Genomic DNA, 14,777 nt, shown 5'->3' with positions numbered 1-14,777 from the left:
TAGAGACATCTGCTCGTTAGCTCATCTTTCAGCTGAGATGTGAATGGTAATCTTGATGTATGCGTCTGAGTGTCCTAAATTTCTTTAATACGCATTTGAAGTGTGTTTTTCTTTTTTTGTTTCAGCTTCTTGTTCTTATTTTACTTAATAAGGTTTAGACCTCTTTTTCAAGGAGGGCCTGGCAACCTACTCCAATATTCCTGACTGGAGAATCCCATGGACAGAGGAGCTTTGTGGGCTACCGTCCATAAGGTCAAAGAGAGGGGGACACGACTGAAGCGACTTAGCATGCACGCCCACACAGAACTCTTTTTCTTGTGTAGAGGGTCAACTTCATGGGCGTATGATGAGTGCAGTCACACAGAGCTCCATGCTCAGAATTGCCCAGCAGTTGGGGTCTACGACAGAGGATGAGATGGTTGGATGGCATCACTGACTCGATAGACATGAGTCTGAGTGAGCTCCAGGAGTTGGTGATGGACAGGGAATCCTGGCGTGCTGCAGTCCATGGTGTCGCAAAGGGTCAGAGACGACTGAGTGACTGAACTGAACTGAACTGAGGTCTAATGCTCGGTAGCTAACCGTCTTGAAGTTCTTACTTTTATCTTTGAATGTGTGCTTTATAAGTGAAGTCCAGTAGGACTTCAGTGCATGTGCCAGGGGCTTGAGCCCTGGCTCATGTGTGCAAGTACTAACTCTTGAAGTCTACTCATCTCTCTGGGATGGGTTCTTGAGCACCCACTTCTCAGCTCCCTGGTACTCCAAGATCCTGCCTTCCTCTCCCTCAACCAGTGAACACTAGTGCCCTCTGCCCCTGGTTAGGGCCCAGTGTATGCAGGGAAGGTCTGTATCCTTCATAGAAGCTTAGGGCTGGACATAATGGTGGCCATCTCTGCCCCAGGTTGGCAGCTCCATGGCACATCCAGCAGGGAACTTGGTGAGCATGGGTTTCTTACCCACCAGATACTGAGCACATCTCAGTGTGGAGGTCATGACCCCGGGATTCACCTGCCTACTGTGAATTGGATCAGCTAGCCTATTGGAATGGGAGATGCGTGGCTTGACTTCCCTGACACTTGGCAGAACACACAGATTTGGGGACTGGTGGGAAGGAGGGCATAACGTTTGTTAGGGTTGATCTCTGGGTCAGGAAGATCCCCTGCAGAAGGGCATGGCAACCCGCTCCAGTATTCTTGCCTGGACCACCTCCATGGACAGAGGAGCCTGGAGGGATCCATGGGGTCGCAAAAAGTCAGACATGACTGAGCAACTAAGCGTGCGTGCACTACATGTTGTAGTTTCAGAAACAAATTTGCTTTTCTTAGAGTCAGTTCCTCTTTTCTGAGAAGGAGTCCATTTGGCCCAGCTCAGATCAGATGTCCATCTCCAGTCCAGTTGGTGTCTAGGGTCAGTTCTATGAGAAAAGGGTGTCTTTGTTAGCTGGACAGACTCCTTAAAAGATGTCATCTTTGTGGGCCCTTTTGAATTGCAAACTCAGTCATTCATTGAAAATTTTCTGAATGCCAGGAATGAGCTAGGCCCTGTGCTGGCTGCTCGGCTGCAAAGACCATCTGGCCCTGTTCTTTCACTAGTTACGGACCCATTCACAGATGAGAACTTGGTGATGAAACAATGCAGAAGTGCTGTATACAGCATGCTGTAGAAATACAGTAGTAGGTGGAAGGAAAGGGCCACAGAAGGCTCTGGGGTGTTGGCAGTTGAACTGGGGAAAAACTTCAGGTAAAGGTGGGAGTCAGGGGTGGGGAGAGCATTTGGAAAGTCCCTGAGATGTGTAAAAGCAAGTTGTGTTTGAGGACCTGTGTGTAGTTCAGTGTGATGGAGTGTGGGAGTGACAGGAAGTGACGTGGATGAGGCTGAAAAGATGGACAGAGCCTGATTACATGGTGCAGTGTGCCCTGCTCAGGAAGTAGATGAATGTGGGTAGGGGAGGCAGGGTGTAGGTGATGAGGGGTCACTGAAGGACTTTATTTTAAATATTTGACCAAGCTGCTTGGCATGCAGGGTCTTAGTTCCCTCACCAGGCATCGAACCCACACCCCCTGCATTGGACGGGTCTTAACCACTGGTCCGCCAGGGAAATCCCAGAGAGCTGGACTTTCAAAAGATTCTTCTAGCACCGCAGTATGTGGAGGACAACATTGGAGAAAGGGAGAGACTGCAGGCAGGGGCCCTGTCAGAAACTGTTCATCAGCCCAGGTGAGAGATGACAAATAATCTCCCCATCTTTTTGGTGAGGTAGGTTAAATTTTTTGACACACAGGCTGGAAGAGGTCAGAGTCAGTGACCTGTGTCCTACCCACTCTCAGCTCCCTTCCTTCCATCCCAATAAAACCTTACACTTGTCCAGGGCTTGAGACTTTCCATCACAGTTTCACACCATCTGACAAGTCCCATTGGACACCCCCCCCCCCAGCCCACCCTCTTCTCTCCCAGCCATCATTCCTGGCCCAGCAAAGAAAGCATTCCCTTTCCAGCTGCCTGAGCCCCCTTCCTCCTCCCCTTATGGGGACTCTAACCCCACTTCAAGCTCTATAACCCAGGAGTGTCTGATCCCCTGCCAACCCCAGTTCTGACCCTCTGAGTTGGCCTCAATCCATTATTGGGGCCCCAACGATCATCCATGTCCCCCAGATTGACATGAATTCATCTCCTCTGCAAATTCGTTGTAATGAAAGGTTTGGGGGAAAGTTGAGAGCTTTACAAAATTTCTCCCAGTTCTACTTCAATGTCTCTCTGTTTTCCAAAATGTCTCTTCCACAACTGCCTGATACTATCTCTCTCTCCCCAGCTTCCTCCTCAGCCTCTCAACCTGTGTGTTCCAGTCTACACCGTCATAATGTCCCCTCCACAAAACAAAACCCAGTGGTGGACCAAGCCTGCCCTCCCAGCCCCTGATTTCCAGGAACCACAGCCTGGGTTGACGAGATCTTTCCCCTCATTGCCTTTATTTCCGGTCACCAGCTTTGTCTGCTTGGGCCACCATCTTTTTCAACACAGCTCTTTGTGGGCAGGAGTGTGTTTTCATCCTTGTGTGGTCCCTGCTGCCCTGTTGTTTTAGTGTTGACACTGGGGGTGCACGCTGTAGGGTCTGAACAGACATTTATGCTTGTTACAGTCTTCTGCCCTGGCCTGGTGCTGGTTTCTGGATGGAGGCTTCAAGCGTCTGTCTCCTCTTCAACAATGGATTGTGCCATAGAAAGGGATGCTTAGGTGAGGTGAGGGCCAGGCAAGGATGCCCACCCTGTAACACAGGATGGTGTTTGACAAGAGAATCCCTCTCTCCTGCTTCTGGCAGGGAAGGCTGCAGGTGCATGGAGTGTGAATTCAGTCAGGACTCACTTCAGTCAGAGTTGGTTCCTCCTGGACAAATCTGGGTTTTATTGCGTCCCTTCCCTCCCTGGGAAACAAACGGCGGGAGGGGCTTGCTTTGGACCTGGGTGCGAAGGTAGGGGGCTGTGGATGAGCTAGGTCCACCGCCGTGAAGGGGCACCTTTCTGTAGCCCCAGGCCTACCCTCGACCTGCGGGGCTCAGTTGCTGGTCAACATCCTGTCCTTTCCGGCAGCTGTACTGCTGTCCAGATCTTTGCTTTAGAAATGTTTGCACTGGGCACTTTGTTCGATTAGTGTTAACCATCTTACCCTCAAGAAGGCGTGTTCCATGTATAAGTTCCTCAGTGCCTGTGAGCCAGAAGGAGCAAACTGTTACAACCGCAGGCAGGCACAGCCCTTCCTCACTGCTCTCCTCATTAACACTTCCTGCCGAGGTGCAAGGGAAGCTGTTTGCTGCTGACGCAGTCCCAGGCTGTGCTCCAGCCGAGGCTGTTCTGCAGGCTCACTCCCTTGCTCTGGGAGAACTGGGGGGAGCTGAACACCGGGTGGCCAGGCCCTGCCCCTCACTGAGGCCTGCTGCCTCAGGAAGGCCAGGATAACTTGGTGGATGGAGAGTGTGGATTTCAGCTGCCTGGAGAGCCGGAAATGGAGAGGGAGCTTTGCACACATGCTAGCATTTCGGAAAATTCTGCAGGGCTTCCTCTCTGTCTCTAGGGTTCCAGGAACCCCTGAAGGGATCAGCAGACCTATACTGGGCCAACACCAACCCCCACACGTCCGGGGAGCCAGTGCAGCCCTCACTGGACCCCCCAGAGAGGTGCTCAAGTCTTGCCGCCTTCCTCTCTTCTCTGCATCCTGTCCATACCCTCACGGCCCTTACTCTGACTTGATGCCTGTTCATTGACAACACTGTGCGTGCTCAGTCACTTTATTCATGTCTGACTCTGCGACCCTGTGGACTGTAGGCCATCAGGCTCCAATGTCCATGGGATTCTCTAGGCAAGAATACTGGAGTGGGTTGCTATGCCTTCCTCCAGGGGATCTTCCTGACCCAGGGATCAAACCCGCATCTCTTACATCTCCTGCATTGGCAGGCGGGTTCTTTACCACTAGTGCCACCTGAGAAGCCCATTGACAGCACTAGGAAGGACTGACTCTCTCCTGCCACCCCCACCTTCCCAAGCTCTCTCCCCTCCCCCCTTAAGCTCTATTCTAAAGCATGATAAACCCTCACTTTGTCACAGCACCCCAGCTTTCCTACACAACCTCACAGCTCACCTCGTGGGCTTTTCCTGCAGTATGGGACCCCTTTCACTATAAGGCCAGCTACTGCATTCTCATTGCAGATGCAGCAAAATGGATCCCCAGTTCAGAGAGAGTCTTGGCAGACCTTGGCCCAGCTCACCACCTACTCCTGTATACCCTTGGAGTGATGGAATTGAGCACATTTTTTTTTTTGCTACTGGGAGATGAGCCCATAGAGGGTGATGTTTGACTCATCCTGGCTGCTACCAAGCCTGAGTGGATTCATGTGCCAAAGATTACACAAGATCTAGAACTTGAAGGGATCTCAAAAACCAAGTGTTCATTTGAATCTGAGGCTCAAAGGAAGTAAGAAAGTAGTCCTGGGTCATAGTCAGCTAATAAGACTCTTGGGACTACAAAGCCAAAAACCTGATAAGACCAGGTTGTTGTCATTCATTTTTATGAAAAACTTAGTGTATAGGAACTCTAAAACTTTGACTCCCAAGAGGACAAATATATTAGCAAATACATGCCTATAGCTGGTTCCTTGGAGAATCCTTCATTTCTCTTTCCCAGGGTGTCTGTCCTCAGAACACACAGGTCCAATGAAGGTCCAGGGAGAAGATGTACCAAGGGTGGGGGTGAGGGTATAAGGGATGTGACTTGAGGGGGCCTAGGGTTAGACTGGGGCCCTGGGTGAGGTCAGGGCACTGGGGACATGTTAGGGAGCAGAGTGGGTGGGAAGGTGGGCTTATCACACAGCACCTAGCCAGAATAGGTGCTCATGAACCTCTGTAAAAGAAAGAAGCGAGGGTGGGAGGGAGAAGACGAGCAAGTGGAAGCAAGCTGCACTGGGCTCAGTAGAAAGGAGGGAAGCAATAGGGAGCATGTGAAGATTCTCATCTTTTCTCCTTTGGAATTTGAGCTCTGAGTGTTCGCTCAGTTACGTTCTAAGCAGCAGATCTCTTTTTCCTTCATTCATTCCACAAATATGTATTGGCTGGTTCCCAATGTCAGGCGCTCTGCCAGGCACCACATCCAGTTTAGTGAGCAGGGCAATTAAGCCCCAGGTTTTACAGAGGAACCTGCTGAGGTGGAGGGTGGGGCACAAGTGGGAGGGGTCAGGGCTGGGGGTGGTGGAGATACTGGCTACTGAGCAGGTAGACCACTGGTGACTTGGGCTGATCTAAGTACTATGGAGAAGTAAAGGTTTATGCTTAGGTAGGGAGCAGAGGGAAGCAGGAGGAGGCAGCCGTGCATCCAGCAGGGTGAGGGGAAGGGAAAGGATGGATGTTCTGAGCAGAGGGACCCACAGTGTAAGGCACCAGGCAGAGACAGCTCTGTTGGGTTGAGGAGCAGAGAGGAGGTCAGTGGGGCTTCACTGAGTGAGTGAAGGTGAGAGAGAAGGGGCAGGGCCAGATCCCATGTGACACTTACAGAATCTGAATTTATTCTAAATACAATGGGAAGCCACTGAGGGTTTGCAAGTATGGAATGGACATTTCATTTTACCAATTTCCTGCTTCTCTGTTCCCCAGCACAGCACTTGTACCTCTTCTTTACTCAAAAGAAATCCCACAGACCCCATGGAAATAGCAAAGCAAGCACCCAGTTATCATCAGCTCAGACCAATGGGCAGGTCTCTTTATAGGCAAGATTTTTTTTTTCCCCCAAAGCCTCTTTGTAAATAGCACTTGGGGCGAGTTGCTTCCCTTTTCCTTACAGAAAGTATCATTACCTTCACATTTGTCTTCAGTAGCAGGAACTACTCCCATTCAGGTGTTCCATGCTTTTCGTTCCAGTTTTGGGACAAACGCTTAAATGTACTGTTTACAGAAATCACCCTATCCAAGCACTTCCGCCTCCCATTCTCCTGACTAGGGACCCTCCCCTGACACCAGGATTGGTAAATCTAGGCTTTCATTCCCCTCTTAACTTTTTGTGCCATTTCCTTGCCCATGGGAATCCTTTGGTTTTCTTTTAACTCTAGAGCACGTGCATCCTGCTGGACCACTTGAGTCATATGTCTGTCTGACTCCTCCTGCTTTCTAGAAGCTTTCCCTACTGGGCCCTGGACTTGTCACGCCCCTGGACTCAGCCCATTGGTTTGTTTCCTGTGTTGCGAAGTTTAATTTATTTCTCTGGAGGAGTAATTGCCCCCTTGCCTGTGACATCCACATTTTCCTCACCTTGAGTCATAGGGGTCACCTGATCCCCAAAGGAGAGGGGACTGGGGACAGGGTGCTGGCTCTGGACCCATGACAATAGGAAGATCTGATCAGTGGGAACGGCACTGGGTATATCTTGAATGAATTAGTGAAGCCTGGCTCTGTGGAGTTGTGGCCTGGTCTCTGACTAATCCCTTGGTGCTCTGGATTGGGCTTACTCCTGCTCAGTCTGGCTGTGACCCTGGCAAGTCACATCTTCTGTTACATGAGGGACCAGGACCTGATTCCCTGGGGTTCCTCAGCCCCTCCAGTTCCCTACTGCTGGCTTGGCCCACTGTCGCTGAGACTTGACCTCTTCTGATCTCTCTCTCTCTCTTTGTTTTTTTTTGATTGAAGTATAGTTGATTTACAATGTAGTTAGTTTCAGACATATAGTAGAGTGATTATATATATTTATTTATATATAAAAGAAAAAATATATATTTGTATATGTATTTTTCTTTTTCAGATTCTTTTCCATTATAGGCTGGTTATAAGATATTGAATGTAATTCCCAGTGCTATATAGAAGGTTCTTGCTGTTTATCTATTTTATGTACAGTTTGTGTATCTGCTAATCCCAAACTCATAATTTGTCCCCCCCTTCCCCACCTGTTTCCCATTTGGTAACATAAGTTTGTTTCCTATGTGTGTGAGTCTATTTCTGTTTTGTAAATAAGTTCATTTGTTATCTTTTTTTTTAGGTTCCACATATAAACGATATCATATGATATTTGTCTTTGTCTGGCTTACTTTACCTCAGTATGATAATCTCTAGGTTCATCCATGTTGCTGCAAGTGGAATTATTTCATTCTTTTTATGGCTGAGTAATATTCAATTGTATATGATATATATATATATGCCACATCTTCTTTATCCATTCTTTTGTTGATGGACATTTAGGTTGCTTTCATGTCTTGGCTAATGTGAACAGTGCTGCTCTGAACACTGGGTATATGTATCTTTTTGAATTAGAGTTTTTGGTCTTCCATATATACGCCCAGCAGTGGGATTGCTAGATCGCATGGTAGCTCTATTTTTAGCCGAAGGAACCTCCATCCTGTTTTCCATAGTGGCTGCTCCAATTTACATTCCCACCGACAGTATGGGAGGGTTCCCCTTTCTCCATACCCGCTCCAGCGTTTGTTATTTGCAGACTTTTCAATGATGGCCATTTTGACCAGTGAGGGGGTGCCTCATTATAGTTTTGGTTTGCATGTCTCTAATAATTAGCGATGTTGAGTATCCTTTACTGTGCCTGTTGGCAACCTGCATGTCCTGATGCTCTTTCCAGGCTTGCTTGTCTAGTGCCTATCTAGTTTGCAACTAACCTCTGACACATGCTGGCCTGTGGGGCCCCTGATCCTCCTCCTCTGGGGACTCTTGGTGAGACTGTACACCAGACTGTGTGGGGGAGGATAAACTACACATCTATTGGCCTCTCTCTCCATCCAAGACCAAGGCATGTTCCCAGGGAGCCTGTTTTCAGGGACATGGCTGGCTGTGTGTGTTGGGGGTGGAGGAGTTTGGAGTGTGAGGGGAAAGCCTTAGGCCTTAGACATTCCCACTCTGAAGACAGAGAGGAGAAGTAGGGCGTGCTCCATGCCCCCAGGCTCTTGCTCTCTGAAGAGAATCTACACTTAGATCTCAGAGTTGGGGGTCTTAATCATTGTTTTTATTCTCCAGGCAGCACCATCAGCCTGTGCATCAGGAAATTGGTGTGGTTTATAGGCCAGAGTTCTGGGGTTGTAGGCTCTGGTCCCAGGGTTGCCGTGCATTTACTAGCTTACTCCAAGTAACTCATTTGCCATCTTAATGCCTTAACTTTTCCATAGGTAAAATGAGAAAGAGCCTAGTCTCACTGGGGTGTTTGGCAATGAAGTGAGATAAAACAGAAAGCATTCTGGAAAGGTAATAAAGATTCCCGTGCTAATTTTGTGCTAATTTTAATATGGAACCTTAACACAATAAAATATTGTGTTATAAATGTTTATAAAATAATAAAATAAAATATTAAAATAATAAAAATATTTTTATTAGTATAGAAGAAACAGAAGATATTATAGAAGTTCAAAAAAGTTTTAAAAATCACACATAATTTTACCATCCTGATAGTTATCTTTTGATATTGTTTTTTCTTTCAGATTTTACAACAATATTTTCAAATAATTGTGTATAGTATGCCTACCATTTTGTACCTTGATTTTTGACATAATGGTGTCACTTGATCTCCATACCTTTCATTTTCAGTGCCTGCAAATTATTGCACCTAATGTGTTTTTAAATTCATTTAACTATTCGAAGAGTAATTGTCATGAACTACTTTGAAGTTTTCATTATATTAATAATAAATGATATCATAATTAAAACATGACTTTTTAGTGAAATCAATCTGTATATAACATTTTGTGTACTTGTTAAATTAATACATACATCCTGAATTACTTCATAACACATACACACTGCATTAAAAGATTCGAAATAGTATAGAGAGAGCTTAAATCACTGGTAATTGTACCACTGAGGGATACCACTGTGAGAATGTGGCTGTTTGTCTTTCCATTCTTTTGCTATTCATATATTGTGTGTGTGTACATCCGACTGGCCTGATGGTGTGTGTGTGTGTAGTATTCATACTGATTTCTTGCCAGTTATTACTGTGACAGGCAGTTAAGAGCATGAGGGTTAAAAGGCTGGACTCAAGCCTCAGATTTTGTGGGTTCAAATCCTGCCTTTGTCATTTATCTAGGTAAGCCCTTTGGGTAACTGCTAAGCCTCAATTTTCCCACTTTATTAGCTAGTCAGCCTTAGGCAGGTTCCTTCTCTAGGCCGCAGTTTTTAGAAGAGGGATTATAATGGTATCTGTCTCCTAAGGGTGTAAGTATCAATCCACAGAAAGCATTTAGCAGAACGTCTGGCACATAGGAAGTGCTCAGCAAATACTCCCTGTGGCCATTGTCTCACACATTTTCCCATGTCATGAAAGATTCTTGGAAATCATTTTAAACAACTGAACAATATTATATTGTTTTTTTATACTCTATTCACTTTCCTTATATGGTTGGTTAATTTCAATAACAAAGTGACTTTCATGTACCTAAACCTTTGCCCCAGTTTGAATTACTTCCTGAACAAGCACGCTAGAAATGGAATTAATAGGCCATATGAAGAATTTTAAAAGACCGTTTAACACATATGCCAAGTTGCTTTGACAGAAATGATTTTAAGGAGCCTTAAGCATAATTTTCAAACTGCAGCAGCAGTAAGTGCTATCTTGGACTTTTTTTTCTCTCTCCCCTCCTTTCTTTCTAGCCCAGCCCTTTAAATTGTAACATTTGCAGCCAAATCCTTCAGGATCCTACACTTTTGAGACAGTCCCTTGTTATGAAAGGGACCAGAGCCTGCGAGAGAGGGAGGGAGAGAGAACTGGTTTAAATGTCGCACGCCCAGATCGGTTTAGTAATTGTATCACAGTTGACAGATGCGGGAGCGGTCACGTGACCCGAGCATGACCTCATAGCTCCCGGCTCCCCCCACCCACTCTTTACGTCCACGGTTCGGCCTCCGGCACCCAGAGCGGACTCGGCGGCGGCAGCGGTGGCGGGAACTGGAGAGCCTTTCCATCAGTCTTACTTGGCAAGCTGTCGAAAGACCTGGGGTTTGGAAACTCTCTTTGGTTCCCTGGGCGGACAAGGAGGACGCTAGGAAGCCCTGACTTCTGTAATCACTGGCCAGAGGGAAAATTGTACTGCGCGATTAGCAAGTATTTGCTGAGCGCAGCTGGGTACCCAGTTCTGGCTGCAGGCCAGGCTCCGTGCCAGTACGAATTTCATCTCGCTGAATTCTTTATATCAGCCTCTTACTGCTGAGAAGAGAGTCTTGGAGACACAGATGAGAAAACGAATGGCTTAGCTGGGGAGTGAGGACTCGCCCAAAGCAAGAGAAAACGAGGAATCAGTGGGTGCCGCACGTGTACAAGAGGTGTTAGACCGCGGTCAGCGAGTCTGGGGAGGGCAGGTGGGGGCACTGCCCACCTGAAAGCTTCTGGAAGAAAGGAACGGTGACGCGGGATACAAACAAGTCGAAGAGATCTCATACTGACCGGACAGGCCATCTGTAGTGGAGAGAATGGATTTGGGAGGAAAGCTGAAAATAAAACAAGAGAGAGAATAAAGAAGACGGAGGAAAGTGTTGATAGGCTGAAGTGGGAGCGCCTCGGCCGAGTTTTCACCAGAGGCCCCACCCCCTGCCCAGCACTTTAAGGGTGCCCCCAGGTCCCTGGAGACTTAGGAAATCCTTAAAGGTGCTGATTTTGCATTCACTGAAGGCCATCCCCTTGCAGACAAGAGCTAAGCTCTGTGACCCTGGTGCTCTAAACGTTTTTCTTGTGGACTCCATTTTTTTTCCGGAAAATCTGTGTACCCCTTTGCACATTTTTAGGAGGAAATGTTCAAAATTTTTCCATAGTTTAAATAGTTACATAGGGTGTACTTTCTGGTGTATGCAAATATTGACATTTAAAGATAAAACTGTTACAGTACTCTGAAAAATGTTTCTAAATGAAATAGTATAGTGATTGGATACCCAGCATAATCCTTTTAAAAAATACATGAAATTCTCCCTTAACAGTTGGAAAAATTTCGTCTCTTTTTTCTCCTTGAATTTATGTTTCCTTCTACTTCCCCAACAGAATTTTATCCTAATACATTTTTATGATAGAATATCTTTTATTCACCCAATCATACTTCTCTCCAACAAAGCTATGTATATAAAAATGAATTTATTTAAAAATGTTCTTGTGACCATAGATTCTAAATATTACAGAATATTTTGTCTGGACTTGTACCATGACAACTAATCACAATTAATCAAAAAATGCTATTAGAAAATTTAATAGCTACTTCAGTTCAGTTCAATTCAGTCTCTCAGTCGTGTCCGACTCTTTGCCACCCCATGAATTGCAGCACACCAGGCCTCCCTGTCCATCACCAACTCCCGGAGTTTACTCAGACTCATGTCCATGCCATCCAGCCATCTCGTCCTCTGTCATCCCCTTCTCCTCCTGCCCCTAATCCCTCCCAGCATCAGGGTCTTTTCCAATGAATCAAATCTTCGCATCAGGTGGCCAAAGTATTGGAGTTTCAACTTTAGCATCAGTCCTTCCAATGAACACCCAGGACTGATCTCCTTTAGGATGGACTGGTTGGATCTCTTTCAGTCCAAGGGACTCTCAAGAGTTTTCTCCAACACCACAGTTCAAAAGCATCAATTCTTCGGGGCTCAGATTTCTTCACAGTCCAACTCTCACATCCATACATGACCACAGGAAAAACCATAGCCGTGACTAGACAGACCTTTGTTGGCAAAGTAATGTCTCTGCTTTTGAATATGGTATCTAGGTTGGTCATAACTTCCCTTCCAAGGAGTAAGTGTCTTTTAATTTCATGGCTGCAATCACCATCTTCAGTGATTTTGGAGCCCCCCAAAATAAAGTCAGCCACTGTTTCCCCATCTATTTCCCATGAAGTGATGGGACCAGATGTCATGGTCTTAGTTTTCTGAATGCTGAGCTTTAAGCCAACTTTTTCACTCTCCTCTTTCACTTTCATCAAGAGGCTTTTTAGTTCCTCTTCCCTTTCTGCCATAAGAGTGGTGTCATCTGCATATCTGAGGTTATTGATATTTCTCCTGGCAATCTTGATTCCAGCTTGTCCTTCATCCATCCCAGCGTTTCTCATGATGTAGTCTGCATAGAAGTTAAATACGCAGGGTGACAATATACAGCCTTGATGTACTCCTTTTCCTATTTGGAACTAGTCTGTTGTTCCATGTCCAGTCCTAATTGTCGCTTTTTGACCTGCATATAGGTTTCTCAAGAGGCAGGTCAGGTGGTCTGGTATTCCCATCTCTTCAAGAATTTTCCACAGTTTATTGTGATCCACACAGTCAAAGGCTTTGGGATAGTCAATAAAGCAGAAATAGATGTTTTTTTCTGGAGCTCTCTTGCTTTTTTGGTGATCCAGTGGATGTTGGCAATTTGATTTCTGGTTCCTCTGCCTTTTCTAAAACCAGCTTGAACATCTGGAAGTTCACAGTTCACGTATTTCTGAATCCTGGCTTGGAGAGTTTTGAGCATTACTTTACTAGCGTGGGAGAAGGCAATGGCACCCACTCCAGTACTCTTGCCTGGGAAATCCCATGGATGGAGGAGCCTGGTAGGCTGCAGTCCATGGGGTCGCTAAGAGTTGGACACGACTGAGCAACTTTACTTTCACTTTTCACTTTCATGCATTGGAGAAGGAAATGGCAACCCACTCCAGTGTTCTTGCCTGGAGAATCCCAGGGACAGAGGAGCCTGGTGGGCTGCCGTCTATGGGGTCGCACAGAGTCGGACATGACTGATGTGACTTAGCAGCAACAGCAGAGATGAATGCAGTTGTGCGGTAGTTTGAGCATTCTTTGGTGGTGGCCGAGAGGAGCTACCCCATGTCCAAGGAGCGGCGGCTACTCGGGCACAGGAGGGCCAAGAAGAGCTACTCCACATTCAAGGTCAGGAGGGGTGGCCATGAGGAGATACCCCTGATCCAAGGTAAGGAGCAGCAGCTGTGCTTTGTTGGAGCAGCCGTGAAGAGATACCCCACGTCCAAGGTAAGAGAAACCCAAGTAAGACGGTAGGTGTTGCAAGAGGGCATCAGAGGGCAGCCACACTGAAACCGTAATCACAGAAAATTAGTCAATATGATCACACGGACCACAGCATTATCTGACTCAATGAAACTAAGCCATGCTGTGCGGGGACCCCCAAGACGGGCGGGTCATGGTGGAGAGGTCTGACAGAATGTGGTCCACTGGAGAAGGGAATAGCAAACCACTTCAGTATTCTTGCCTTGAGAACCCCATGAACAGTATGAAAAGGCAAAATGATAGGACACTGAAAGAGAAACTCCCCAGGTCAGTAGGTGCCCAATATGCTATGAGTGATCAGTGGAGAAATAACTCCAGAAAGAATGAAGGGATGGAGCCAAAGCAAAAACAATAGCCAGTTGTGGATGTGACTGGTGATAGAAGCAAGGTCCGATGCTGTAAAGAGCACTATTGCATAGGAACCTGGAATGTCAGGTCCATGAATCAAGGCAGATTAGAAGTGGTCAAACAGGAGATGGATGACAAGAGTGAACATTGACATTCAAGGAATCAGTGAACTAAAATGGACTGGAATGGGTGAGTTTAATTCAGATGACCATTATATCCACTACTGTGGGCAGGAATCCCTTAGAAGAAAAGGAGTGGCCATCATGGTCAACAAGAGAGTCCAAAATGCAGTACTTGGATGCAATCTCAAAAACGACAGAATGATCTCTGTTTGTTTCCAAGGCAAACCATTCAATATCCTAGTAATAGCTGCTTAAGGAAGCATAAAAAATAAAGCTTAATTGAAAATGTATCTCTTAATGAGGATGAAGTGCTTTTTTCCCCACCCAATTAGATCATATATCCATAGATGAATATTACTCATTGCCAGGAGGGGTCAAGTTTCAGTATTATTTCTACTTTAAAAAATAGATGCAAGAGCTGAGCTCAGAAACCTTTTCACTTACATAAATACTAACGAATGTAAGGAGTTTTGCTATAGCAGTGTCACTCAGTTTTATAAACTCTTTTTGAGTTATATGTCAAAAATCATATGGGTAATCATTAAAAACCTATCAGTTGACAGACAGCTAGAATAGATTCTCCTTCACTTTGAATGAAAGCAGAGAACTGGAAGCTAGTTGATTTGCCCAGTCATTTAGCCACCATTCTTCTCCACATGGATGCAGGAATTGAGACTCCTGCTTCATTGTGCCATACATGTTCCTTCAAGCCAGTGCACCGTGGGAAGATTCGGGATGGGTAAGAAGCATGATGCTCTTTGGGGAAGTGGGAGAAGGGTGACGATGTAAGGGAAGCAGGAGGGAGAACCAGCCGCCTCCC

The sequence above is a fragment of the Bos indicus x Bos taurus genome, chromosome 11, assembly GCF_003369695.1.
Source record: "Bos indicus x Bos taurus breed Angus x Brahman F1 hybrid chromosome 11, Bos_hybrid_MaternalHap_v2.0, whole genome shotgun sequence".
In the NCBI taxonomy this organism is placed as follows: Eukaryota; Metazoa; Chordata; class Mammalia; order Artiodactyla; family Bovidae; genus Bos; species Bos indicus x Bos taurus.
This window is presented reverse-complemented; position numbering follows the sequence as displayed.